The following is a 27,289-nucleotide window of genomic DNA, read 5'->3' on the forward strand; positions in this document are numbered from 1 at the left end:
AGACAGAACATCCAAGGGACGAGTCACATGTTCAGATTTTAGTCACATCATTTATACATTTCTGCAACTTATGCAAATACTAAGCAGCACATAATGAACTGGTATAGTTCCGGCGGCCAAAACAAACCTTGCATTGATCATTGTATGATTCATTTACTTTTGTATCAAATCTTTATTCATGAAGATTGTATAATAATGTTGATATTTACTTTTCAGATTTATCAACAATGCCTGCCTGTTCGATTAGCGGTTGCCCTACGAAGACCCATGCGAAATCTGAAGGCACTACAATGCATGTATTCCCGAAAACTGTTCATCGAATAAGAGAATGGGTCAGACATTGCAGATATCCACTGGATGAGCTGGAAAGTAGAGTGCAACAAGTCTTACAGGACAAGAGGGGTGATCGATACCGCATCTGCAGCCGGCACTTTTCCTTGGACATGTACACAACATGTTGGGTAACAAAGAAGAATAAACGGCGAACGACACGGAAATTGCTCGAAAACGCTATTCCCACTCTATTCGTCCACATTCCGCCACCGGTGAGTCAAGTGTCCGGATTTAGCTTTAGGCCTTGCGGTAGTGTGTAGGAAGCCGAATGGATTAATTGATATTGTAGGTGTTCTATCCCTTGTAATAATTTCGATTGATATGAGTGTATAGCTTTTTGAATAATGACATTTATCAATATATTATTTTTTGATTTTATAACCCACAAACGAAATGTATATATATGGGAACAGGGAACTGTGCTGTATTGAGCATTTTTCAAGTATTCTGTCGCCTTACATGGCTATTTTTAATATTGGCATTTCATTATCAATCATTAATTTACCTTTACAACTTCTTGACTATCCCTTGAATCTGAAGCAAGAACATTCTACATCCTTGACGTGGTTGCAGTTATCAACCACTTCTAGCGCGTATCAGGTAATCTTACTAGGCTAATCCGCTACATACTTGTTTTATGCATGTCAAGTAATAGTTTTTATGTATCGTGTGATTATTTTACCAATTGTTTGGTTAGTGCTTTTCAATTGATATACACCTTAGTTATCGTCCACTGGGGTTTGTTTTCAGTTATAATTAGTGTTATCCATACTAATGCAAGTACTGTCTTTCAGGGAGATGCTGAAGCGTCCGCCACATCTACAACATTTCTAGATGTTCTTCACCAGCAGGAGGTATGGATACTGACAGCTCCATCATGCGTGATCATATAACGTGATTCCATTTGCTATACTTTCTTCCCTATTAACGCAAGTGCTGTGTTTCAGGGAGACAACGGAGCTTCCACTACAATCACAACATCCCATTTAGATGATGCATATGTAAATAAATTGGAGAAATAACTCGATGAAATGTGATCATATTTAGATTTTCCTTGATTGTTTTAGACAATGCATCATTTGTGGTTATCTCTTTATATGTACCTGTGTATTCGCCCCCAAGTGTGTGTTATGTTTCCAATATTGAAAACCATACTAATGCAAGTACTGTGTTTCAGGGAGATGCTGATGCCTCCTCTCCAATACAACCATTCATGGCAGTCCATGCAGAGCCAGAGGTATGGATACTGACAGCTCCATCGAAATAGATCATCACTGGTCGAATACTTGTCGTTTGATTGTTGCACACAATGTTTAAATCATATTTGGCTTTTGAGATGTACCTGTGTGTTCATCTTCACGTGTGTTTTATGCTAAAAATATTTTGATACATAGTAAGGAAAGTACTAGGTTTCAGGGAGACGATGGAGCCTCATTCCGTGCTGTCTATGCGGATACAGAAAATATAGTCGTTGCAGCGCAAGAGGAAGGGAGGACATGCGGAAACGAATCGGAGCTACAGCATGCAGATGTTGAAGGTCGAGTCAAAAAAGTTGCAAAGAAAAAAAAACAAAACGATTAGTTACAAACAGTTAATAACTTTAAAAAAATGTTTGTGCTGGGGACTATTGTATTTTTTTTCCAGTCAATTGGACTACACTTTATCTTGTGTTTAAACTGAACATCCCTTTTCCAATCTCTCCTCTAGTTACCCGTGGGTGTCAGAACTATACATACACAGACAGTGAAGCGAATGAGAGATGTTGCTTGCCAGACCATGTACACTATGGAGGAACTATTAATTGAGGCGAGGCATGCTCAGGCTCGAGATGCTCATGTCCAATGGCCAGAACATGAATTAACTGTGTTTGGAGAATACAGCAAGGTTGCATTGGACCTATTGAAGATAGCTCTGAAGTAGTTGCAGATCAATTCACACAATCTACACCCGCCAAAAAATTGCCACCCAAAAACATGTCTACATTGTTGTGTTCTCCCATCAATGTTGAAGTAGCAGATGTCGAAATGACAGAATGAACCAGCCGCAGCATCCATAGAAGCATCAGAACTTGACAGCAGCGATATTACTTTCCAATGTGTTGAAATCTCTGCAACGTCACAGGCCGAAACAACGTTGGCGCAGGATGACAGTCTAATGAAAGAGCAAATACATTGTATTCAACAGTTGTTTGATGGAAATTATAAGTATGCTGAAATGTGGGCATTCAGTTAGAGGGAAAGTATGTGGGAAGCCATTGATTAATGTAACTCGTCAAATAAAAGGCAGTAACGTCAAAATAAATGCCGCCTGTCGATTAAATCAAAGGTTCTCATGGTCTGCACAAACGATGCTGGGGAAAATGCCAGCAGGCAATCTACTGTGTGCAGCTGCATCACTTTTCAGTGGCTCCAGTTTTAGAAAGTTAGAGGCTTTCTTTCAGTTTGTGGGACTCCATTTCATTTCTAAAGCGCTGTACTACATGTACCAACGTGATTATCTGTTTCCAGCCATTAGTGATGCTTGGAAAATTGAACAATTGTCTCTAGCAAGTACATTCGAAGGGAAACGTTTCAGGCTAGCCGGCGATGGACAGTGCGACAGCCCTGGATTTTCTGCCACACTTTCAGGACATGGATATTAAGAAAATTGTGAGTTCGGTGGTCGTGCAGGTAACACAATGTACATCCTCAGTGGCAATGGAGAAACTAGGATTTATAAAATCAGTGGAATATCTACAATCAAGGGGAATGCACATCAACCTCATAGCCACGGACAGACACATTTCAATTGCCAAGACAATGAGAGAGCAGTTCCCGCTTATTAATCATCAATTTGACGTATGGCATCTTGCTAAATCAATCAGTAAGAAAATCTCGGCTGCAGGAAAAAAAAAAAAAAGGTTTTGAAAGTATTTCACAGTGGTCCCAGTCTATCACCAACCATCTTTGGTGGAGCTCAAAAACTTGTGAAGGGTCAGTGGAAATACTACTTGAAAAATGGCGGTCACTGACGCACCACTGTACCAACGATCACCGCTGGTCAGAAAACCTACATTTCCACCAATGTGAACATGACCCTTTGTCCCCAGAGGAGGCAAGGAAGAAGAAGTGGTTGATTCCATCTTCACTGACACACAAAGCCATTGAGAAGATTGTTTTCGACAAAACTCTATAAAAAGATTTGAGAGGACTGACAGAATTCTGTCACACAGGAGATTTGGAGGTGTTCCATAATATGTGCCTAAAGTACAGGCCAAAGCGCTTGCATTTTAGCTTTCGGGTCATGAAACATCGCACTCTACTAGCGGTCTTGGCCAATAAAAGCAAAGTCGGACGTGAACAATCTAGGAATAGGGGTAAAGTAAGGATGCCTCGCTACACTAAGGTGTTTTCAAAACAAAGTAAGCAATGGGTGATCAAACCAATCTATGATGAAATGCATTTCGACTTTGTGAAAGGCCTTATTGTTGCTTTGTTAGAGAAGCACAGATATGGAATTTTGGACGTTTCTGTGCAGAGCAGTGATCCATTGCCACCGAACATTGCAACTGTGCCATGCCCACCAGAAGCACAGCTGGTTGTGAAGTACAAATCCCGGTTTAAATAATTGCAATACAATTGTCTTTTTGTAAATAAATGTTTTTGAATTCTCTCTATTCACCTCATATATGTGTATGTATATATTTTTCTCATGTCTCATCTCATGTAAATGTAAATGCTGCGAACTGTTGCGCACTGTTAACGGAGGGGAGAGAAGCCAGTTCGCATTTGCACATTGTGGCGCACTACATAGAGGGATTCTAAACTTCAAGTTCTCACAGATGCCTTTACTACGGGATGTTGCAAATAAAGAATGCGAAGGCAGCGGCTTTGATTTTCAGCTTGCGCCCAGAAGAGGCCCACAAGTCGCACCGGAAGTATAAGAGTCTATTGTTTTTTGACCTTGAGACAGGGACCATGCCGAAAGAACTTCATTTGCAGTGGGTGCGCAATAACGTAAGACGATAAGGCAGAACATTCAGAAACTAGACAGAGTTTCATTTTAGTTCAGTATACGAAAAATTGTTGTCAAGAGCACGGTCCGATTTACAGACTGCATTACGCAGAGATACAATGGAAATTTCATATAAAATGTGATTAAATCTTTAGACACTTTTATACCGGAATGAAGAATTAATGAATGGATGCATGAATAAATGAATGAAGAGCTAGGAAAAGCAAGGAAAACGTGTTCGTAGTGGGCACATGGGCATGCAGGTCCACTGGTCTCACCGATCTCAGTCCTTGGCCCAGCCACTTTTCCCTGCACTGCCTACCTGCACTACGGGACTGTCTCTGTATCCTTCAGCCCCTTCTCCTGGCATTTACCTTGCACTTGCCACCAGCTGGCCCTATTATTTATCTTGTATTCTACTAACCATGTACAGCACTTTTACCCCCTCTCCCCTTCCCTATGCGCGATCTGAAAGACACCTGGCCTAGTAGGATCGTTGTCTGTCTGCCCTTGTTCCCACCCCTGCCTCGTCGCGCCTTCAAACACTTGTGTATAGGCGCGTTACAAATGCCATATCATATCATTCCACACGCATGAGGACTGTCGTTTCTCATTGTGTGTTGGCCTCAATTTATTTCGTTACTTTTCGCAATGATTTTAGAGCCGAACATACTCCATTGAACTATCCTTGCAAGCAAATAGTTTCTGATCGGCCGTAATAAATAAAATGAGTAATATTAATGAAGATCGGCTGGCGAGACTAATTATAATTTTTTTGTTTTCATAACCGGTATTTGCTCCCCTTCTGCTACTGTCATCGGTTTGAGACACCGGCAGACGGATTCTTCAATAGACACCTGCAGCTTTGTGTGAACAACTGGAGCACCTTAACCATATTATGGGACGATCGCCAAGGGCCCACATGCCCTTACGCTGTACTAGTGGCTAGAAGCAACATATCAACCTTTACGGTGGACTAGTGCCTAGTTGATGGAACATCCGTGCGGTTCACCGTGCTTCCAAAGTGCTTCTTTTAACGAAAAGCAACACCCTGTGTACCATAAAGGAACAGCGCGTGACTCAATATTAACTTAGACGGATTTGCGGGTACAGATAAAAGAAATAAATGGCTTTCGGAGTTCATATGGCAATTGCTGAATATTCACCAAATGTACCGTGTTGCGGTTTGATTTTAAAGTACAGTTTCATATTCCGAATTGTGGCGTGCTGTGTTGTGAGATGGTCTGTGTTGGTTTCCGGGTTCTGTGTGGAGTCGCGTAGAAGACGACTGGGTGCGTTTGCCTACGCAGCACAGAAACGTCACGGAGAGAGGCGGGGAATATGAATGTTTTGATAATGTCAGGCTCAGGGGCGGGGGATTTTATTTAGTGCCGCAGAAGCAGGTCAGCCAGGGCGATACGGCAAGTGATAGGATTATCACAAAATGGCGGCTCCTTGGTGCCTGTTTTCGTGTGCGTTTAATGGACGAAAACTCTGGTAAGGTCCATAGGAAAGTTTCCTAAAATCGAGCCACTTCGGCTTAAAAAAACATAGCCGACCCTTAGGGACAATAAAATGTTTTACTGGACCATGCCTTTAACTGCCCACAAGCACCATCCAGTTCCAAGTACTGCACCGGATTCTGTTACACCAGTATACCACCACATTAAATGTTCACATTAATGAGCTTGCCACTGTCAGCAGAAACATCCCATACTGTACGTACATCTGCTGTGGCTTGCTGTACAATAAAATATGCCCAATCCACCGAAGTTCATGAACTAAAGCATAAACAGTAGTCTTGGAAATGTGGCTGTAGACGCATGTGATTTGCCTTACTCAAGTTAAAGACTTTTGAATCCTGTAATCCTTGCAGCGGTAAAGATTTGTATCCAAGCCCCTTAATTTTCATGCCCAGTGTGCATGCCCTGCAAGCAGTTAGTGGCTTTAACCTTTTTGATACAGAGAATTAGCATGAACATTGTAGTGCACTTGTTCTTTCGAGTAAACTGACTGTATGTTTGTCAGAGAGGGATAAGCTGCTAGAACGTGGGAAAGGGGATGCGCGAAACATGTTGGCACTGGTACATCAATTTGTGACATTATTTGAAGAAACTTCCTCACTTAGAAGCACTGTCATAAAAGATACAATGGCCACGTACGTTAACACTTATTTTGTGGAGAATATAATTTCTTACCAGTGCCAGATGGATAGGCTGCGGAGACACCGCAGAGCAAGGGAAGCTTCATTAAGTTACTGGAGCCCCGCGAACGTGTCCAGCTACCTCAAAAGAGCAGACACTTGTGTAGACCATACCACAAGTATGTGGGTGGTCGAGAAGACTCGAGGAGGTAGTGGCACGAATTGGAAGGATGCAAAAGGAGTGTCTGGGACCCTAATGCAATGGGAGAAAAGAAATGCATGGACTTGTACTATGGCTTGGCAGGAGAGTGAACCAACCCACAGAAAGGAAAACTAAGGCCAGAATTGAAAGTCTGGGACCTGCGCCTAAATAAAGAGAACTGGAAGTTAATGGACAGTCCACACAGTACTTGACAAGTTAGTGAACCAAGTCTGCATGGGCCATCACAGCCTAGGGGAGCGCATCCAGGATACTCTTTCATCTCAGTACCTGGTGAGAGGAAACCAGGTCTGCCCAACGGGGTCAGCTACCCACTACAATTTGGGAAGATTATCCAGCCTATTCTTCTTCATTGCATCCTACCAAGACAATAACTGCTGTTTGTCCAAGGGAAGGGGTCATTTCTCTGGACCAAGAAGACATCCCTTTGATTTAGTTAGCTTACAGTGTAAGAGACAAAGTTAGTATTTTGACCCTGGACATAGGGTCTTTTACTTTAGACATTCTGATGCTAGTCATTTCTGTTCAGACAGGGAACCCCCTCAGAGTTATGGCAAGACAGGGTTTTCTTTTCCTTAGTACCCTTGAAAAAATGTTTATAACAAACACTATGATCCCCTCTGTGTCAGAGTCTTACCTCTGCACCCTTACAGTAGTTTCCTTCAGTGGATCCATTATAAGTCACATTGCTGTGTATTGCCTCTTGCCTACCTTTCTCTCCACCTGAGAGTTGAAGCACCATAAAGATGTGATCATTTAAATACCTATACAAATTATGCATTTGAACCCCCACCTTGACAGGTGTTCTCTTTTTTGCAAAACTAGTTAGAGTAGTTGACTGATAATGGTGTAACTTATTCAGGGTTTATCCTGTAATGTGCATCTCGCCTGGACTTATGGGATTGCCTTAAAAAAAGTACATTCGTTTTTTTGTATAAAAAAAAGATAGTATAGCACACACATTGTCATGGTCGTTGTGTTAACAGCATTAGAATGTAAACACAGCAAACCTGTAGTGTGTATCACATTCTAATAACATTTATTGCTGGCACCAAAGCATCATTATTGATCCATTCGATTGAACCCGTTTCGGCCGAAAAAGCGGAGTAAAAAAAGTTGAATGCACATTTTATGCGCATTTAGCATGGTAAAAAAGACCAAAGCCCATAATACTAAACAGGGGGAGCAGAGGTTGGGGGGAGGGGGGGGGGAGTCTCCTGCTCCCCTAGTTCAATATTATGGGCTGCGGGGGTGTTCCCCGCATACATTGAATGCACAGCAGGGGACAACCAACCTAAATCCCAAAAGCTAGAGCTACAAAATACAAACAATTGGGCTTCGAAAAGCTATTGGGATTCGGTTTTTCAACCTAGATCCGATTGAACCGACCCTCGACTGACTATGCAAAACACTATAGTTCGCAGGCACAGGGCTTCTACTCTCTGTGGTTCAAGGCATCTACCTCTTGGTTTGAACATGTTTTAGTCCTACTGCCTACTGTGCACATGCATGCATAGAACCCCTACTAACCCTCTCCTTCCTACCAGAACTAGAGAGCCTTTCCTGCTGCATACCACGCATACAGTACAGCTTAGTGAGTCCCATCATGCATTCATCTTTACACCGCTTTGAGGCATAATAAAATGGCAGCAGGTGCTGTGCTATACAAATGACAAAGTACATAGCATTTGCTGAAATCTACAACTGCATATTATTAACAGAGATGCCCAGTCCAACCCGTCCATTGCTATGAACTTGTAAGCCTATACATACACATTTTTCTCATGCAGTTCTACATGCAAAGCACCTATGCAAACATATAATTTAAAAAGAATTTAATATTTTGCATTTTATGCACACTATAAATGCCCTTTTAGCAAACATGCACCACCAAAGTTGCTTGGGATTTTGCATGTATGCTTGTGAGCTTTTAGGCTGCATAGAAGGTGGCTGATTGCCATCATTCTATTGTTAACAGTACTGCTTGCTTGCATCTAAGCATGTTAGTGGAGGGTTTATAGTCATAGATGCATTGAATATAATGCTGGTATCTTTCCAATTGTTGCTAGTTGCCACATGCTGTCTGTATCAATCCATTATGTGAGATTTCACGTGGCTGATTTTCATTTCTGTCTCTAGGAAGGACTCTAGGTGCTGTGCAATTCCATTTGCACACCTGGTAGGCGCCAGGCGGCTGTGTGCCATTTTGTTTAACAGAATGGTATCATTAGTATAAGCACTTCTAGCCAGCCTCGGAACAAATTACACGGTGCATCCCTACTGTATCTTGTTATGGGCGGTCTGTCAACTTCAAACTGAGGTGTGACCTGGTCATTTAGTCCTCATGGGTTCAGTAGCTCATTAGAAAAGCATTTTGATATTTGTTGTCTGACGGTCTGGGATGGATAAACAATTCAAGTTGTACGTTAATAGGCATAAAAGGCATCTGGCCTGGCCCAAACCAAGTTCCCCGCTTACACATAGCAGTACAGCCCTTGAATCATCAAGTTAAGTGACATAGTGCTGCTACAGCACCGCCTATGAAGAAATTATGTGCTGTTTCAAAGGATTGGTTAATGGAAATTGTCAAAATAGAGTCCCAGAAATCACAAGATAAGGTTGGAGAGATGTTTTAGTACAATGCTGATATGGTCCTGATCTGCAGAGTATGTGCGGAAGCAAATGTTACTGGCGAATTATCTACGGGAGGGAAATGGGCCGATGGGTGGAAATTGGTCTACATGAAACGCCATTTACTTGGAAAAGTCCACGTCTCTGCTGTATAGGCTCTCAGGCAGAAGAATGCTGCTTGGAAAGTGGAGTTTGGATTGCGTAGTATGCTGGCACAAACTTCTACTGAGAGGGTTAATAGATTGGCCATGATTGAGTGACAGCTGTCCAAGCCTGTCCAAGCCTGAAGAGGTCAAAGTTCAACTAAACAATGTATTGCAAGCTGTAAAATTAAACACTTCCATGCAAGAAATACACAATCACATAGCACACTACACCAAAATACCAGATACATGGTGAAGTAATTCCTGGAGTCCATCAGCACAGTAATCGGATCAGAAATCATGGCAGAATTTTACAATGCTCTAGTTCACACACTCATTGTTGATGAAAGCACAGACATTTCAGTCAGTAAAATGGTAGCAATTTACTTTAAGATCAGAGATCGTGTGGCAAAATCAAATACATAGTACAAAACATAGTTTGGTGGAATTGTGTTAACGTCTTGCAATGTGGAAGCTATCACTTCAGAGTATTACTGAATTTTACACTGCCAATGGTCTGAATTTGCTGAAAATGGTGATGTTTGCATCAAGTGGTGCATCAGTTCTGCGTGACAAAAACAACAGTGTTGCTACAATGTTTAACAAAATATTCCACATTTAATTGAGCAACACTGTGTTGCTCACCATGATGAACTGGGCATCAGGGATTCTAATATACCAGCACTCTGCATTTTAAACTGTTAGATTTTATTTGGTCCGATTTTGCAATTTAGCATTGTATGATTTTAACTGTATCCTTTAATGCAACTACTCTGCACCCACTTTTAGTAACTATTACACAGGCTATTAGGCTCCACTTTGTTTATTGAATTCAGTGCGATTTTTATCAGGGAGGTTTTTTGTCCTCTGCACGCACTCGAGATACTTAGAAATTACAATCCCCAGCAGGAATGTAGTTTCCCGAAGTGCATTTGTATTGAAGCCCAGCGCAAATACAAAATACAGAATAAGCATCAGAGAGACCAAATCTAATTACTACAACGAGCTGATAGAAGCTGTACCAAACTCAACAAGTACACTTTGACATTCTCAACTCGGTAGAAAAACCCAAAGTATTGTCTCCCCCACATACTTCTTCGGAGGAGGATTGTGAATTGGTGCATAGGGCGTTGCTTGATAAAATACAGAAAGCTAGAGAGTCTATCATCTCGGCTAGAGAGGCCTCCAAGGAGGCCTGTCTGCCCATAGCCGTAGAACTGCGGCAGAAAGTCAGTGAGCTTCAGCTTCCAACCCATCTCAGAAGATGAGATGATTAAAGGGCTGACGAAAATGAAACACTTTGCTTGCGCCAAAAATTTAATTCCCACTAAAATAATTCTGGAGAACAAGGAATTGTTCTGCCCAGTCCTGACAAAAATAATTAATGCCTCTTTGCAAGAGGGCAGTGTCCCTCGGGGAATTAAGAATATTACCACTGCGCCCCTTGTTAAGAAACCTGGATTAGATTCCAAGGGTCCTGGTAATCTGCGTAACTAACACCAACTTTATCCTGAAAATCATGGGTAAAATAGATACGAATCAGCTTCAATCATCCTGCACGAGCAACAGTCAGGTTTCCGTGCAGCACATAGCACGGAGACGGCGATGCTCTACTTGCAGTCACATATGCTATCCATACGGGATAAGGGAAAGACGGGGATGTGCATGCACCTGGAGCTAAGTGCGGCTTTCGATCTGGTGGACCACCAGCTGCTACAGCAGGTCCTGGAGAAAACAGCAGGATGCACCAAAAAGGCGCTGGCCTGGTTGGTATCCTTTTTGGCAGATCGGGTACCAAGAGTCCACTGGGGAGAGAAGTTCTCTAAGGCAGCTAATATAAGCGCAGGGGTTCCGCAGGGAGCCAGTTTATCCACTCTACTTTTCAATATTTTTATGAAAGGTTCGTGTGAACTATTCAAAATCATTGGCGTATATTTCACTAATTATGCGGACGATACCCAGCTGGTGCTGGAGTTAAAGGATGACTATCAAGTAGACATGGCTAAGATCGTGGCAATATATGGCATAATTGGTAAGTGGATGGAGGGCAACTGGAAGTGCCTGAATGGCAAAAAAACTGAGCTAATGATATTTGTCTCACGCCAGACAAGAACCAAGTTAGGAGCAGAATACAAGTCATTTTTTATCAAAAGACTCGCTTATCAAGGTAGCTACTCCAGTTAAAACTCTAGGGATGATGGAGGCATCTTTGGCCGAAGAGGGCCAGGTGCACTAACTCTATAAAAACAATGCTTACGATCTGCGTCTCCCGAGAGCCGTCTGACCCCTTCTCAGTGAGAAGGAGGAACAAGTTACTTACCTGTAACTGTTGTTCTCCAGCATGGGTCTGGCATGGATTCACATGCTCATGAATATCCCCAGTCGTCAGGCCGGGAATCCTCGGTAAACAAAAAATCATTATCAGTTTTGTTTCTGATCCGTCTTTCTCAGTAGTAACCAATCACTGGTCTCCTGGTCATACTGCCCCCAGCCAATGACTGCCCTCTCCCTAAGACCCCGCCTCTGGCAGCCATCTTTAGATTTGGTAGCACGCAAAGTGGCAATATGACCAAGTGAAGAGCCGCAGATGGGTAGGAGGGAAGGTTCGCATGTGAATCCATGCCAGACCCATGCTGGAGAACAACAGTTACAGGTAAGTAACTTGTTCCTTCTCCAGCATGGGGTCTGGCATGGATTCACATGCTCATGAATATAAGAATACATAGCAGTACACACATGCACAACCAAAGGGAGGTGGAAAAGGCTCAACATTAAGCATTACATCAAAAACTCAACATTAAGCAATGCTTACCTCCTCACCAGGCTCACCTTAGGCGAACAGGTTGCGCAGCACTGCTTGGCCGACCCTGGACTCCTACCTGGAATCCCGGTCGACGCAGTAGAATCTCGTGAAGGTGTGCGTCGACCTCCACGTAGCAGCCCTGCAGATGTCCAACAGGGGCACACCAGACAAGAACGCTGTGGTAGCAGCGATAGCTCTGGTCGAATGGGCTCTCGGACGGCCAGGCAACGGTCGGTTTGCCAACCGATGACAGTGCGTGATGCAGTCGGAGAGCCTTCTGGAAATGGAAGCCTTCGAGAGAGCCTTCCCTTGGTTCACAGGTCCAAAGTTCACAAATAGCTGTGATGTCTTCCGAAAACTCTTTGTGCGGTCCATGTAGAACTTCAGCACTCTAGCCACATCCAGCGAGTGCAAAGTCCTCTCGGCCGGTGACGAAGGCGATGGGAAGAAAACGGGTAACACCAAGGGCTAGTTAAGGTGGAAGTCCGACGGCACCTTAGGCATAAAAGAGGGGTGTGTCCTCAGCACCACCCTCGTGTGGTGTAAAGTCAAGTATGGAGGCTTGCAGGATAGGGCCTGGATCTCTCCCACTCGCCGTGCAGAGGTGATGGCCACAAGAAACGCAGTCTTCCACGACAGGAACTTCAACGGTGCCGAATGCAGGGGCTCGAATGGCGCCCCCATGAGCCTGGTGTTGAGTTCCCATGCCGGGGTAGGGCCTTCACCGGCGGGAACGATCGGAACAGTCCCTTCATAAATTCCTTCACCAGGCGATAGGACCACAAGGACGCCCGTCCCGTAGTCCTGGTATATCGGGAGATGGCAGGCAGATGTATTTTGATGGAGGCGTGAGCCAGTCCAGCTTTGGCCAGCGACAGTAGGTACGGCAGTACTTGAGGGGCCGTAATCCGCAGAGAGTTAATCTTCTGTGCATGGCACCAGACAGAGAACCTCTTTCACTTATGTCCGTAGCACGAGAGTTGAGGACGCCCTGGCCTTTGCAAGGACCTCTCTGCAGTCAGCCGGGATATCGTACCCTCCAAACTCTAGTGCTGCAGGAGCCAGGCCTGCAAGTTCAGCGACTCCGGGTCATGATGAAGTATGGCAACTCCTTCTCTGGAGAGAAGATCCGCGCCCGCTGGCAGCTTGACTGGTGGGGACACTGACAAGTCCAGAAGGTCCGGGAACCAGATCTGCCTCGGTCATGCCGGTGCGACGAGGATCATCCCGCACCGGGACCTCTTGAGCTGGTTGACGAGTAGGAGCAGCAACGGCAACGGATGGAACGCATATAGGAACAGGCCGTCCCAGGGGAACGAGAAAGCATCGCCCATGCTCCTCGGCTGGGGAAACCTGCTGGCGAACCTCTGGCACTTGGAGTTCATCGCCGTCGCGAACAGGTCGATCTGCGGTTTTCCACATCGTCGGAAAAGTCGATCCACTTGATCCTGACGTAGTTCCCACTCGTGGCACGAGCGCAGCTCCCTGCTGAGTGAGTCGGCGATGGTGTTCTTTATCCCTGCCAGATGAAAGGGCACCAGAAACATCCCTTTGGCGACGGCCCAATGCCACAGATCCTGGGCTTCCTTGGAGAGGGCTGGGGATCTGGTTCCTCCCTGCTTCCGGATGTAGAACATCATGGTGGTGTTGTCGGTGACGATTCTCACCACCTTGCCCTTGAGGGACGGAAGAAAGACCTGAGGGCCCAGAACACTGCACAGAGCTCCAGGATGTTGATGTGGAGCGTCTTCTCCTCCGGGAGCCAAAGGCCTCTCGCGTGAAGTTCTCTGGTGTGCGCTCCCCAACCTTCCAGGGAGGCATCTGTCGTCACAGTTATCTGGTGGGATGGGGCCTGCAGGTCTGTGCCTGCCATCAGATGAACATGGGTGCCCCAACACTGGATCGCTCGTCGGAAGGTCTCGTTGAGCAGGATCCTGTCCTCGAAGATGCCCGTCGCTTGGATCCAGTGGGCGTCGAGGAACTCTTGCAGAGGGCGCATCCGAAGCCTGCACAGGCACACGAGATATATGCAGGAGGACATCATCCCGAGGAGGGACTTGATAGACCTCACCCTGGCCACGTCCGTGGCCTGCAGACGCTACACCTTGCCCAGGATGGCCTTCATCCTTTCCTCTGACGGCGAGGCCAGACGCGCCACTGTCAAGCTTGGCTCCCAGAAACAGTGCGACTTGCGACGGGACCAGGTGGGATTTGGGAAAGTTGATGGAGAATCCCAGGTCCATGAGCAGTTGGACGGCCTTTGCTGTGTGAGCCAAGGCGAGCTCCCTTGTCCTTGCTCGGATGAGCCAGTTGTCCAGGTAGGGGTAGACGTGGATCCCCTGCAGGCGCAGCCGCGCCACCACCGGTGCAAGGCACTTGGTGAACACCCTGGGTGCCGACCTCAATACGAACGGGAGGGCCTTGAACTGGTAGTGCCGTCCTTGGACCACGAACCTGAGAAACTTTCGGTGTCCTTTCAGAATGGGGATGTGGAAGTATGCATCCTCCAAATCCAACGACGATAGGAAATCGCCCTCCTCCAGCTGTCCCAGCACGTGCTGGAGGGTGACCATCCGGAACTTCTGTGCCTTGATGGCCTTGTTCAGTCGTCTCAGGTCCAGGATGGGGCGCCATCCTCCTGTCTTCTTTTTCACTAGGAAGTACCTTAAGTATACTCCGGAGCCCCGGAGCCTCTTCGGGACGAGCTCGATGGCACCTTTTTTGAGCATCGCCCTTACCTCCAATAGCAGTTGAGGGACGCGATTTTCCTTCCTGGCCACGGGTGGAATGCGGACGCACTTTAGAAATTCGATGGCATGCCCCTGGGCCAGGGCGTTCAGCACCCAACGGTCGGTGGAGATGGACTCCCACACGCTGATGAACTTCGCCAGCCGGCCTCCCACCGGGGAGAATCTTGCTTGGAGGACCCCTTGCCGCCTTGGCCTCCCTGGCGACGACGGGGCCCACCCGACTTGACTCATCCTCTATAGGCTTCCTGCGACAAGGAGTGGGCCACTTGGTGGTACGTAGAGGAGCCACCGCCGAATCCCCTGGAGGCACCCTGCTTGCCTCCGGTGCTCCGAAAGGACGGCCTTCGTTGCCGGAGAACGCCTAGGGCCTTAGCTGTCTCCGTGTCCGCCTTGATGGCTTGGAGGGGCTCATCCACAGTTTTCCCAAACAGATTGTTCCCGTCGAACGGCATGTCCAAAACCTTGGCTTGTACGTCCTGGCAGAAATCCGTCGCCTTGAGCCACCATCGTCCATAGCTGGCAGAAACCAGTGTCAGCAATGTCTGTTGCCTCCGTAATGGCGTGGTCCGACACCACTTCGCCTTCTTGCAAGATCTCCAGGGCCTCGGCCCTCTTGTCATCTGGTAGGAAGTCCAACAGGGGGAGGCCTGGGCTGGCGATGGGAGCTCCGTCCCGTCGTCACCGCCGTCGTCGTCGGTACTCGTCGTGGCCGTGTCCGGTCCCGTGTCATCCCCAGGGACGGGGGACGTGGGTAAAGGGTGGGCAGGCCGCGAGGGCTGAAAAGACAGGGCTGCATGGATCCGTCTTCTCTTGTTCGGGGGGCTTCCCGCCTGGCCAGGGCCCGGCTCCTCTGTCGAGCCTGGTTCCGGATCCTCCGTCGGTAGTAAGGGCAATCTCGTCCTTATCTCCAAACATAAGGATTGTCTTGCCAACAAAATGGCCGCCGAGTTATCCTGCGGCTTCGAAAGCGATGGGAGCGACGGGTGACTAGGACCCTCGCCGGTGCCGCCGTCGCACTCGTCGTCACCTTCGTTGGGATCCCTTCAGTGGGGACGGGCTTCTTCGACGCCCTCGTCGAGGCCCTCTAAGACTTCTACCAGCTCCTCCTCGGATGCTGTGTCCGTTTCCACAATGGCCACCGCCCCCCCCCTCTTTTTCCACCAGGGTCTTCACGGGGGTCTTTTCGATGTGTCTGAAAGAGGCTTCCCTCCGCAGAGGCAGGGAGACTCTGGGCCCCGAGGTCACCTCCACTAGTGTAGCCTCCACAGAGGCCTTAGCCGGGTGAATCAAGGCCTTCACCGCCTTGGGAGTGCTTGAGGCCTTCACCTTGGGGGGGGGGGGGTCACTGCCTCGCTCCCCCTCGGCTGAATCTTTCGAGATCGACCGGGACCTCTCCAGAAGCTTACCCGGGTTCTCGGATTTCCTCTTCCCCGAACCAGAGCGTTGGCTCGTGGTTGATGGTGCCGGGGAAGGCGCGCCCTGCCTGGCAGCCGAAGAGCCCGACCGTTCTGCGCTCCCGGTGCCCGCGGACTTGCGTGCTTTGCCTTCTGTTGGGTCCCCGTCACTGGGGCGCCCTCACAGGACTTAGAAGACCGCTCGGACTACTTCTTCTTCTCACCTGACGGGCTCTTTCCTTCCAGCCAGTTGGAGAGACGAAGGTTTCGGTTCCTGATGGTCCGTTCCGACATGTTCCTGCAAAACGCACAGTCCTTCTCCACGTGAGTTTTGTCCTCATGAAGGCAGTAGAGACATTTCGAGTGCTCGTCCTCCGTGAACACATTCTGCAGCTGGCATCCAGGGCAAACCCTGAACAGCTTTCCGGGCGTTGAGCTTGCCTTCTCCTGGGCCATGTTCGGGTAGGCCACAGAAACTTGTGGAATCCTCCAAGAATCCTCCAAGAAGCGCAACTCGACGAAATCTTCACCTTCGAGGGGGCGTAGAAAAATCTGACAAGGATCCCCGTTAATCGGATGTAGAGACGGTGGAGCTTGAGGCTCTATTTGACCGAAAAATGAGAAATTCTCTTTGAAAAAACACGAAAACGCAGCAAAAGCTTGAGAGCTAGACACGACTCCCAACACTTGAGCGTGCGGTAAAAATCTGAAGATGGCTGCCAGAGGCGGGGCTTAGGGAGAGGGCAGTTATTGGCTGGGGGCAGTATGACCCAGAGACCAGTGATTAGTTACTACTGAGAAAGACAGATCAGAAACGAAACTGATACTGATTTTTTCTTTACCGAGGATTCCCGGCCGGACGACAGGGAATATTCATGAGCATGTGAATCCATGCCAGACCCCATGCTGGAGAACCCAGCCACAATTGCTCGAGCCATTATTCTGTCGCGTTTGGATTATAGTAACTCTCTGATGTTGGGTGCCTCTAAGAAAGGCATTGAGAGATGCCAGATAATGGAGAACATGGTACGGGTTGTGAAAGTGATCAACAAAAGAGACCATGTGACCGAAGGAAGGAGAGCACTACACTGGCTCAGGATTGAGGATAGGATCATTTTAAAATCTATGACATTAGTGCATAGACGCCTGCATGGCGTGGCACCTGCGAACCTCAGGAATAAGTTCAAAAGATAAATGCCCAATAGGCCATTGAGGTCTGAAGCGCATGACAGGCTCCAGGTGCCTTTCGTCAATCGGGTGACTGGTGCTAGGAAATCTTTCCCTGTGAGAGCTGCACAGCAGTGGAACAAACTCCACTGACTATTTGCTTAAAATTAAATTATAGAATTTTTAGGAAGCACCTCAAGACACACGTTTTTAAGTAAGCCCCACACATATAGAAAGGATCCAGAAATATGTACATCTAGGTTTGTCCTTGTCTCCTGGTTGTATGTTACTGCGCCCTGATGCCTGCAGGCTTTCGGCGCACTATAAACACATAAATAAATACAAAATAAATCAGGGGTGCTTGAAAAAAGGCGGCAATGATCAGGGAAGTAGAAACCTTGTTAAGAGCAGTTTATTCTTTGTTTTGCAGATCTCCTTTATCAAAATCGAAATTTGAAGAAACGGCATCAATCGTTGAAAGTGATGCTTTGTCATTTCGACCCCTCAATGAAGTGAGGTGGTTAGCAAGACATTTTGCATTGAATGCAGTAATGCACAATTATGAGGTGCTGCTCAAGTACTATGATCAGGAAATGGAGGAAAATGATCCAATAGAGACATACTGTTTCAAGAAACTGTCTGACCCCACTTATCACATTTCTTTGGCAGTGTTAAAGGATATTCTTCCCAATCCAGCAGACTTGCCCAAGCTACTCCAAAAAAGCAGTCACAATTGAAGCCATGCAGTTTGCACGAGGCAAGATCCCCCAGATTAGGGGACAGTAACTGTGCTGCTCGAGAAGACCTCCTGACCAAGGTAGAGATCTGATCTCAACATAGTGTGACAATGAGAAGGACTGTAGTACTGCATCTATTCTGATTTTTATTGGCTTCAAGTGTGAACATATGGAGAAAAGGTTTCTAGAAAACGAACTGAAGGATTTGGGCAGTTCTGAGTTTGGAATAGAAAATGTAAAGCATCTTGTTGAAAAATACAAAGAAACGTTAGATCTTAAAGAGTATTCAGAATCAGACCCTAGCATTTATTTAATTGTTTTATTTATATAGCGCACAAAACCCAAAGACATTGAGGCACTGTTACAGACCAGTTACATACAGAGCGTAAGCGGTTACACATCAGGTCACATGGCAGTTACACTCAGACAGTGTAAGGCCTAAGCAAGCTTAGTGTAGGCTCCAACACCCTTTAAGTGAACACCATGTTTTGAGAGCTTTTCAGAAGACTCAGTAGGATTCTTCGGCACTCAGTGCAGGTGGAAGGAGGGTTCCATTGTTTAGCTGCTAAGCACAGAAAACTTGATGCCGCCACCCCCGCTTAAGTGCATTTGAATTTGGGCTGGGCACGACAGTGAGCATAAGGTATTCTATTGGGCCTAGAGGAATGTACCTTGGAGATTTTCTGAGAAAGGTAGAGTGGGACCAACTTGGAGATACACCTATGCGTGATGGACAGGGTCTTAAATGTGATTTCGTTCTCGAATCAGGAGCCAGTGCACAGCTCTACATGTGGCTGACATGTGTTCGAGTTTTAGAATGTTGAGGGCTGCTCGAAGAGCATGGTTTTGGATGATCTGTAGCTTTCTGCAGCTTGTGCGTAGATGTGCCAGCAAAGAGCACATTGCAGAAGTCGAACCATTGAACGTGCAGTCATTGGTTCTAGGTTAGACAGCTGTCTTTGGATAAGAACGGTCGAGACATATATCAATTTTGTCGTGTACTCTAGCAAGGTGGGAGAATGAAATCTGGGTAACATCAATGCAGAAGGCAGCATATTGGAAGTCGAGATTTGTTAGCACCATTGAGGGTCCAACTAGGAGGATCTACATCTTCTCGTCATCCAGGCTTGGATGGTTGAGTAGTTCACGTTAAGTGTGTCCACGTCTTTCGAGAAGTCGCCGGAGGCGCAGGAGAATGTGTATTGGCAGCATAGTTGGTTTATGCTATGCCAATGGAATCTAGAAGGTCAAAGAGTGACTTCGTGAAGGTATAATAGAGCATGGGAGGGACGCAGGATCCTTGAGGTATGCTGTAGCTGATTGGTGCTGGAGGCACACTGGCATTCTCAGAGAACACTCACATTGCTCTACCCGCTAGGAAGGAGGCAAACCAGGTCGTGGCTTCAGGTGAGAGGGCGGCAGAAGTGGTGTGGTGATGGCTGAGTATTTTGTGGTCGACTAAACTCAAAACCTGCAGACAGATCTAGAAGTAGGAAGAGGACAGGTTTACCTTTGTCCCGGTACTCATTGAGCTGGTCGAGGAGAGCAGCCTCAGTTCCATGGCCTGGACAGAAACCAGACTGGTGAACTCCTAAGATATGGTTTGCTTCCTAATAGTGGTGAATTTGGACATAGGCAGCTCTGTCCAAGATTTCTAATAAGAAGGGGACAGAGGTGATGGGCCGGTAGTTGTTTGGGCCGCAGGGTCTAGGGAAGGTGTTTTAAGCAGTAGGACGACCCGGGCTTTGAGGCTAGAGGGCACTTTGCCCTCTACAAATGAGGCATTCATAAAAGTGGTGATGAAAGGTTCAGATACTTCCGAGCATTCTTTGATGAGAGGCTGGCCATACATCAGCTTTGCATTTCAAGGGTTTCATGCTTTTTAAGATGTCATTGGGCTTCCATCTCAGATTTTTTGGAAGCAAAACAGTGGGTGCTCAGGGATGTTAGTCGTGTGAGAGGTGGCGGCACCTGGGGCCAGCTGAGAGGGTTTCAGCATGGCTTGTTTGCTGCAGATATTTTTGTATAGCGTTTCAATTTTGAGGAGCATGGCATTTTGTAGATTGGTGCACCAGGCTTTGCCCTTGGTGAGAGTGGAAGGGGGGGCTTTGGGGGCGTCCAGGTCCCAAGGAAGGTGAATTGCTCTCTAGTGCTGGAATGGGTGTTGGCTATTCTTGATTTCAACGTGTTGGATTTGGCGTGAATGATCGCTTGTTTGTATAGCTTGGAGGCCCTTGTGAACACTAGTCTCAGGGCATGTGATGAGTTTTTTGCAGTTTGTGTCAGTAACTCTTATTTTGATTCCAAGTTCAACAAGGTTCGGGGTGAACCACGAGTTTATGTGCCTGGCAGGTTACTTCACGGGATACTAGGGTGGGCAATGGTGTCTGCTGCTTTGGTTAAGGTCATAGCGTAGAGATCTGCTAGTGCATTAGGGTCCTGTGAACAAAGAGGCTTCCGTTTGGGGGTGTTTAGGTGAGGTAGGAAGCGTTCTTTGGTAAGTTTGTATGAGTTGAGTGCCAATGAAGCAGGCAGAGGTGCAGTGCTGGGTTTGGTATGCTTGAAGTGTGGGATCGCGAAGGCAATGATATGGTGGTCGAACCAAGGGCAAGGAGTGGTAGATCCAATAGTGACTTGGCAGATATGGTCAGCAATCCAATCCAAGGTACGACCTTTGGCATGGGTGCAAGAGCTGATACAATGGCTGAAGCCCAGTGCATTAAGGGAGTTGGCCACAGAAGACACAGTCTCAAACAACATTAAGACCAAACCAAGGAAGCGACTGTAAGAAAGTCACCTTGAAATGCTCATATGAACAAAGGTTTCTGTTAAATAAAGTGAATTTTGATGTGTAGCAGCACTGGAAGAGAGGAAAGGACAGGCGAATGAAGCATGCGAATCATGGCGAGTCAGAGTAGAGCTCCAAAGACTCAGTAGTGCCACAGCCACTGCGATTGGTAGCACCATTGAAGTGCAATGCCAGCCACCATTAACTTTTCCTCATCAATGCTGACACTTTGTATTGCCTGTTTTCTCGGATAGTGACTTTTGCAGCGTATTGACGCTTTGCTCATAAGAGACAACTTTGCCTTTTAAAAACAAAAGTTTACTGGAAACAAGCATACAATGTAAACCTGTTAATGCTGCTAAAATGTTACTGATACTTGGGCTTTAACAAACAGCAATTGTCATGTATGGCATTCACACAAATATTCATTTAAATGAAAAGGTGTAGCAGATTTGTTTTTTTTTCCTTGATAAATAGCTTCAAGTAACAATGTAGGTGTGTCCGCTGTATTACTTATAAAATGGTTTTATTTATTTTATTAATTTACATTTTGTGTGCTCCCAGTCCCACTCCCAAGGTGCAACATCTTTATATGTATTGTTCATGTTGAATAAAACAGTAAATATAATATACTAAATCCTTCCTTGTTAGCCTGTTTCTGGCCTTTTGCTTTGGTTGTACAAGTGACTATGTAATCTTTTATGATGCAGTTTTCACCCTATTCCTGGCAGACTTTCTAAGACCGTTGGTTTCACATCCATTCAGTACAATCTGATATTACATGATTTAGTGTAATTTAACCATACCTCTCTCTTTAGTTATCTTAGTCAATAATCATGTATTCCTTATTATGTTCAACCAATAGACATTTCCTTTCTATTTCTTTCTTTTTCCATAAATTCAGTGAACTGTGAAAACAAGGAGCTAGTGATATTAATTTGTGAAGCAGAAACTGTGAGCCACCAGAGGAACCAGACTTCCTTCCTATACCAATCATACAACGAAAGATGTTGCTAAAGTTTCGAGCTTTAAAAAGAAAATTTCAGATGAGTTAAAGTATTAGGAGGAGAATAGAGCATCAAAATGTCCCTTGAAGTAGAGCTTGTTGTGGTGCAAACCTCGCTAGTTACAAGGGGAATCCAAACTTGGACCCCTTGCTCACTATTCTCAGAGAGGAACAGCTCCACCCTACTGATGAGGTCCAACCAGACAGAAACACGTGTCTGGGGTTGGTATTGGTACTATTGTTCAGAGGAGAACTGCCTAGCATTTCGGTGCTGAACTTCCCAGGGCAGGACAAAGACTGATATTTAGGATATTTCTCCTCCGTGAAAGATAGTGAGCTAAACAATAAGGTTATGGATCTCATAACCAGGACTAATGTCTGGCAGAGGGACTCCCAGAACCCCTTTGTAGATTTGCAAACCTTGCTTGCACAGCGGATTACTGAACACTTACTCACTCACTGCCCCTTGGATCTGCTGCCATAGGGCCAGCTGGAGACACCCTCTGCTTCCCACTTGCGCCCTCCAGTCTCTGGTCTTCATTGCTTCTGGACTCCTGCGCTAGGCAACTTCCTTGCCTCTTGCTACTCCGGAGCTGGCTTGACCCAGCTGGGCTTGACAGTTTGTTTAGTCCTTTGTCTCTTCTTATACTGCTCCCGTCTCCTCCCTGACAAAGTCCTTTGTTTCTTTTGACATTTGCATCTTTATATCCTTTATATCTGCTCAGGGCCACCTTATACAACTACTCGCTTAACCAGTACTTTTCACATCCTCTGATCTTCCTTGTCCTATTCTTTTCTACCTGGGCTGTACTGAAGGAATTACAATAGTGGATATGATCATCCTCAAGGAAGGGGTTTATGATGGAAGGGGAGGGGGGGGGGGGTCAGAGAATATTGGGGTGTGATGTCAACCAAGGGCCTGTATCCTAGGTGGTCGTACTTATCCCCAGGCGGGGAGTTCCTCCGCATGAGGTCCTCCCACATTAAACCACCCCTAGGGGGGGCTATTGGGTAGCGGCCAGACCTCATGAGAAGGGGCCCCCACTGGGGAAAAGTGACTTCCTAGTACTCATGCACACTTCTCCGGCTCAGAGGGCTTCCCTCCTCTGCACTTGGGGCTTTGCGGCGTCTTCCTAGCCTCTGGATTCAGACAGCTTCCACTTGGCAGGCAGAAAACTTCTACGGCGTCCTCTTGCCGCTCTGTTTTTCCTCAGTTGTCGGTCGGCTTTTTTTTTTTTTTTTAATAACACATTTTATTGATTTTATAACATACAACCACTAGGCTCCCCGTGGCCAGCATTTAGACAATGACAAAAATAACGATAAAAGAAATAAAAGTAACATTGGATGGAAAAAACATTCATATGGAACACATACTGCATGCTTTCATTTAGATTTCGATACACGACGCAATGGGGTTTGGTTCAGTAACAGGATTCCCGCCGCAGCATCCACAACCCTTGGTTCATGATATCCTGGTATGGAAAGTTCAGTAGTTCACATCGTGTCTTCCCAGCGCTGCCATACCTTATCTGCTTTTTCAGGGCAGCTCCTGGCTCTGTAGACCCTCCTTTCTATCGCGATGCAGATTTCTACATCATTTATCCACTGCTCCACTTGCAGGGGTTCTGCTGCTCCCCATAGGCGTGCTATGTTCCTTTTGCATATTGCTGTTGTAGTCATGAGGCAGAGTTTCTCATATTTTGACAAATCTATCTCGCTGTCCACTCCCAGTATCAAGAGTTTGGGCTCTTTGGGAATCGTCTGGTGCGGCACCCTCGATAGTACATCGCAGCATTGCTGCCAGTATTGACAGATCACCGGGCATTCCCACAGTATATGGAAGAAGGTTCCACCCTCCTCCCGGCATCGTAGACAGTTGGGTTCAGCTATTTTGCACCACTGGTGCAGGGCTACTCTCGGATAATAGATCCTGTGTAGTATCTTCAGTTGTACTAGGCGTAGTCTAGCTGATATGGTGACTTCTCTGGGGTACATTAGGATCTGGACCCAGTCCTCAGACATAATTTCTCCTACGTCAGTCTCCCATCTCAACTTTCGTCGCTCCAGCTCTGGCGTGGCAAAGGAGGTGATGACACTATACATGACAGTAGTGACTTTGGCTGGGATATGGTCTACCACTATATTTCTCTCCAGTGGGGTAGAGTCTGCCATCTCAGAGAGGGCGGAAAGGTACTGCTGCAGAGCATGCCAAAGTTGTGTATAGTGGTATCTCTCTGTTTCTGGAAGGCCGAAGGTCAAGACTAGTTCATCAAACGGTGTTATGGCTCCCTCCTCTATAATGTCCTGTACTTTTTCTATACCATGTCTCTTCCACGCTGCCCATTTCGGTAGTTTAGTCACTTCAGAGAGGTTGCTATTATTCCACAATGACTGTAGTGGAGTAATTTTGCCCCCCCAGCCTATAAAGGTATGTGATTCTGCCCAGATGCGTGGTATGTGTGAGACCATGTCGCCTGGGGTTGCTCTACGTGTTCCTGCGTACAGTTCCATGGGGCGGGACGTTCTCACATGTGGTAGTGTTGGGTTGACGTGTAGAGCATCGTTGATTATCGCCATCTGGCTGGCCCAATAGTACGTCTGCAATCTTGGTAGACCGATGCCTCCTTCCCAAATTGACCTTTGTAATGTTTGAAGAGCTATTATTGGGTGTCCGCCTCCCCACAGTAGTTGCCTGAGCACACGATCTATCTCCTGGAACGTCCTGGTTGGTATGTGCAGTGGAGCAGCCTATAGTACGCACAGGTACCGTGGAAGTGTTAGCCTCTTGAACAGTGCGGCGCGCCCTAAAAGGGTTAAGTGTAGGGACTTCCAATGTTACACATCCCTCGTGAACCTTTCCGTCATGATTGTGTAGTCATCGAGATTTCTTGTGATCTGGACACCCAGATATCGAAACAGTTCATGCGCGACTTTGTTTGGGCAGGGCTCCGGGGTCTAGTTTCCTATGCGATTCAAAGAGAACAATGTAGATTTGGATCGGTTCACCCTCAGGCCACTGAATGTTCCGTATTCCTGCAGTAGCTGTGTTACTATTGGGCATGCTGTTTTAGGATGTTGGAGGTATATCAGTAGGTCGTCTGCGTATAGTGAGACTGTCTTCCCATTCTGTTCCTCCAGGGATGCCATCCCAAGTTCGTGTGTCTCGCAGCCATTGGTTCCCTGGCCAGTGCGAAAAGGAGGGCCGATAGAGGACAGCCTTGTCGCGTCCCTTTCCCTAGTGTGAAGGATTGTGATGTCCAGCCATTCACCTTCACTTCTGCTATCAGTGCCTCATACAGCAGTTGGACCCAGGTTAGGAAACGTTCGCCAATCCCCATTTTACGCATAATCGTCCAGAGCGCCTCCCAGTGGACCGAATTAAAGGCCTTCTCAAAGTCCACTGCAAGTAGACCCACAGGGGCATCCAGGGTCTGGGCACGCTCAATGGCCAGGTGAAGTCTGCGTATGTTCATCCTCGTCGATCTACCGGGCATAAAACCACATTGATCTGGGTGTATTAGGGATGTTAGGACCTGCTGTAGTCGTGTGGCCAGTAGTTTCACCAGTATCTTTGTTTCGCTGTTGATCAGAGATATTGGCCGATAAGAGCCGCAATCGTCCGGAGGTTTGTCTGCTTTGGGCAAAACAATTATTGTCGCCTTCCTTAGATCTGCTGGTAAACTGCCTACGTCTCGGGCATGCAGATAAAGCTTAAGTAAATGTGGGGCCACTTCGGTCCCGCCTATCTTCTTCCAAGTTTCAATGGGGAAACCGTTCGGACCAGGGGTCTTACCAGATTGCAGGTGCGTCATAGCTGCCACTATCTCGTCTTCTGTGATTTCCATTTCCAGCATGGCCGTTTGTTCTGCAGTGAGAGAAGGGAGGACGATCCCCTCCAACACAGAAGTTTCAGTGGGGAGCTGAGATGTGCTGTATAATTTCTCGTAATATTTAGCAAATTCCTCCGCAATGTCTGCATCTGTTGACCTTGTTTCAGCGTTTTGTGTTCTGATCACTCTTACATGATTTTGGCCCTCGTCCCTCTGCTCGAGCCACGCTAGCATCTTTCCAGCTTTATCCCCTGTTTCGTAAATTCTGGCTCTCATCGCTCCATGTGCCTCTTTAGCATTGTCCAGCGCAATGTTCTGCAGTTTTTTCTGAGCTAGGATCAGGGCTCAATTCGTGTCGGGGTTGTCCTGGGTTAGGTGCGTTTCCTCCGCTGATCTGACGCTCGATTCTGCTTCCCTTATCGATTGCAAGTGTGCTTTCTTTTGTGCCGATGTCCAGGAGATAATCTCCCCACTAATCACAGTTTTATAAGCTTCCCACAGAGTGATGGGGGAGTCCACAGTACCTTTGTTTAATCCGAAGTATGTTGTGCTAGCGTTCTGTAGTCATTCTACGAGTTCTGGGGATCCCAGATGGTAATTGTTCAATCTCCATACTGGAGGTGGGAGTGGTTTGTATGTTGCAATGGACATGAGCAGGGGGGAGTGATCCGAGATACCTCTTGGGAGGTATTCTGCTTGTGTCGCTGTATGTATAATTGATGCTGGTATAAAAAAATAGTCCAGGCGTGACAAGGACGCATGCACCCCAGAGTGGTAGGAGTATTCCCTGCCTTTCGGGTGGAGATCCCGCCACACGTCTCCAATTCCAAAGGCTTCCACAAAGCTAGCTAGGTTAGTCCGGCGGTCCGGGTCTCTACTGCGCAGGTGTGTGCGGTCTTGAACATTATCCATTATGTCGTTGAAATCTCCTCCCAGGATCAGGATGTCTGCCGTGTCCATCGTAAGCAGTGGTGTTATGTCTTCTATCAGCGGGGCTTGCAGTGCGGGTGGTGCATAGATCGCCAGTAGGGAGATCGTTTTGTTCCATAGCGTGCTCGTGACATCCGTGTACCTGCCACCAGTGTCTTGAGTCGTGCTCGTGAGTGTGAAAGGAATCCTTTTATGTATTAGGATTATTACCCCTCTGGCTCCCATCGTGAATCCTGTCTGTATTGCTGTGCGGTAGATGGATCGTTTAAATAGTGCGTTGGTTGTGCCGGCTAGGTGGGTTTCAGTTAAGAAAGCTATGTCTGGGCTGTGTCTGTTGAGAAGTTGCCGCACTAATCGTCTTTTCAGACTGCTTCCTAGACCATTTACGTTCCAGGTGAGGAGTTTCAACGTCCGGGTT

General features: G+C 46.8%; 1 protein-coding gene across 2 annotated transcripts in view; it reads right to left on the reverse strand.

Annotated features, from left to right (window-relative positions):
* MBD2 (methyl-CpG binding domain protein 2) overlaps positions 1-27,289 on the reverse strand; it is an 809,238-nt gene that overhangs the window by 601,779 nt on the left and 180,170 nt on the right. The gene's annotated exons all lie outside the window — the stretch shown is intronic.

The sequence above is a fragment of the Ambystoma mexicanum genome, chromosome 6p (assembly GCF_040938575.1).
Source record: "Ambystoma mexicanum isolate Mex_15411 chromosome 6p, UKY_AmexF1_1, whole genome shotgun sequence".
In the NCBI taxonomy this organism is placed as follows: Eukaryota; Metazoa; Chordata; class Amphibia; order Caudata; family Ambystomatidae; genus Ambystoma; species Ambystoma mexicanum.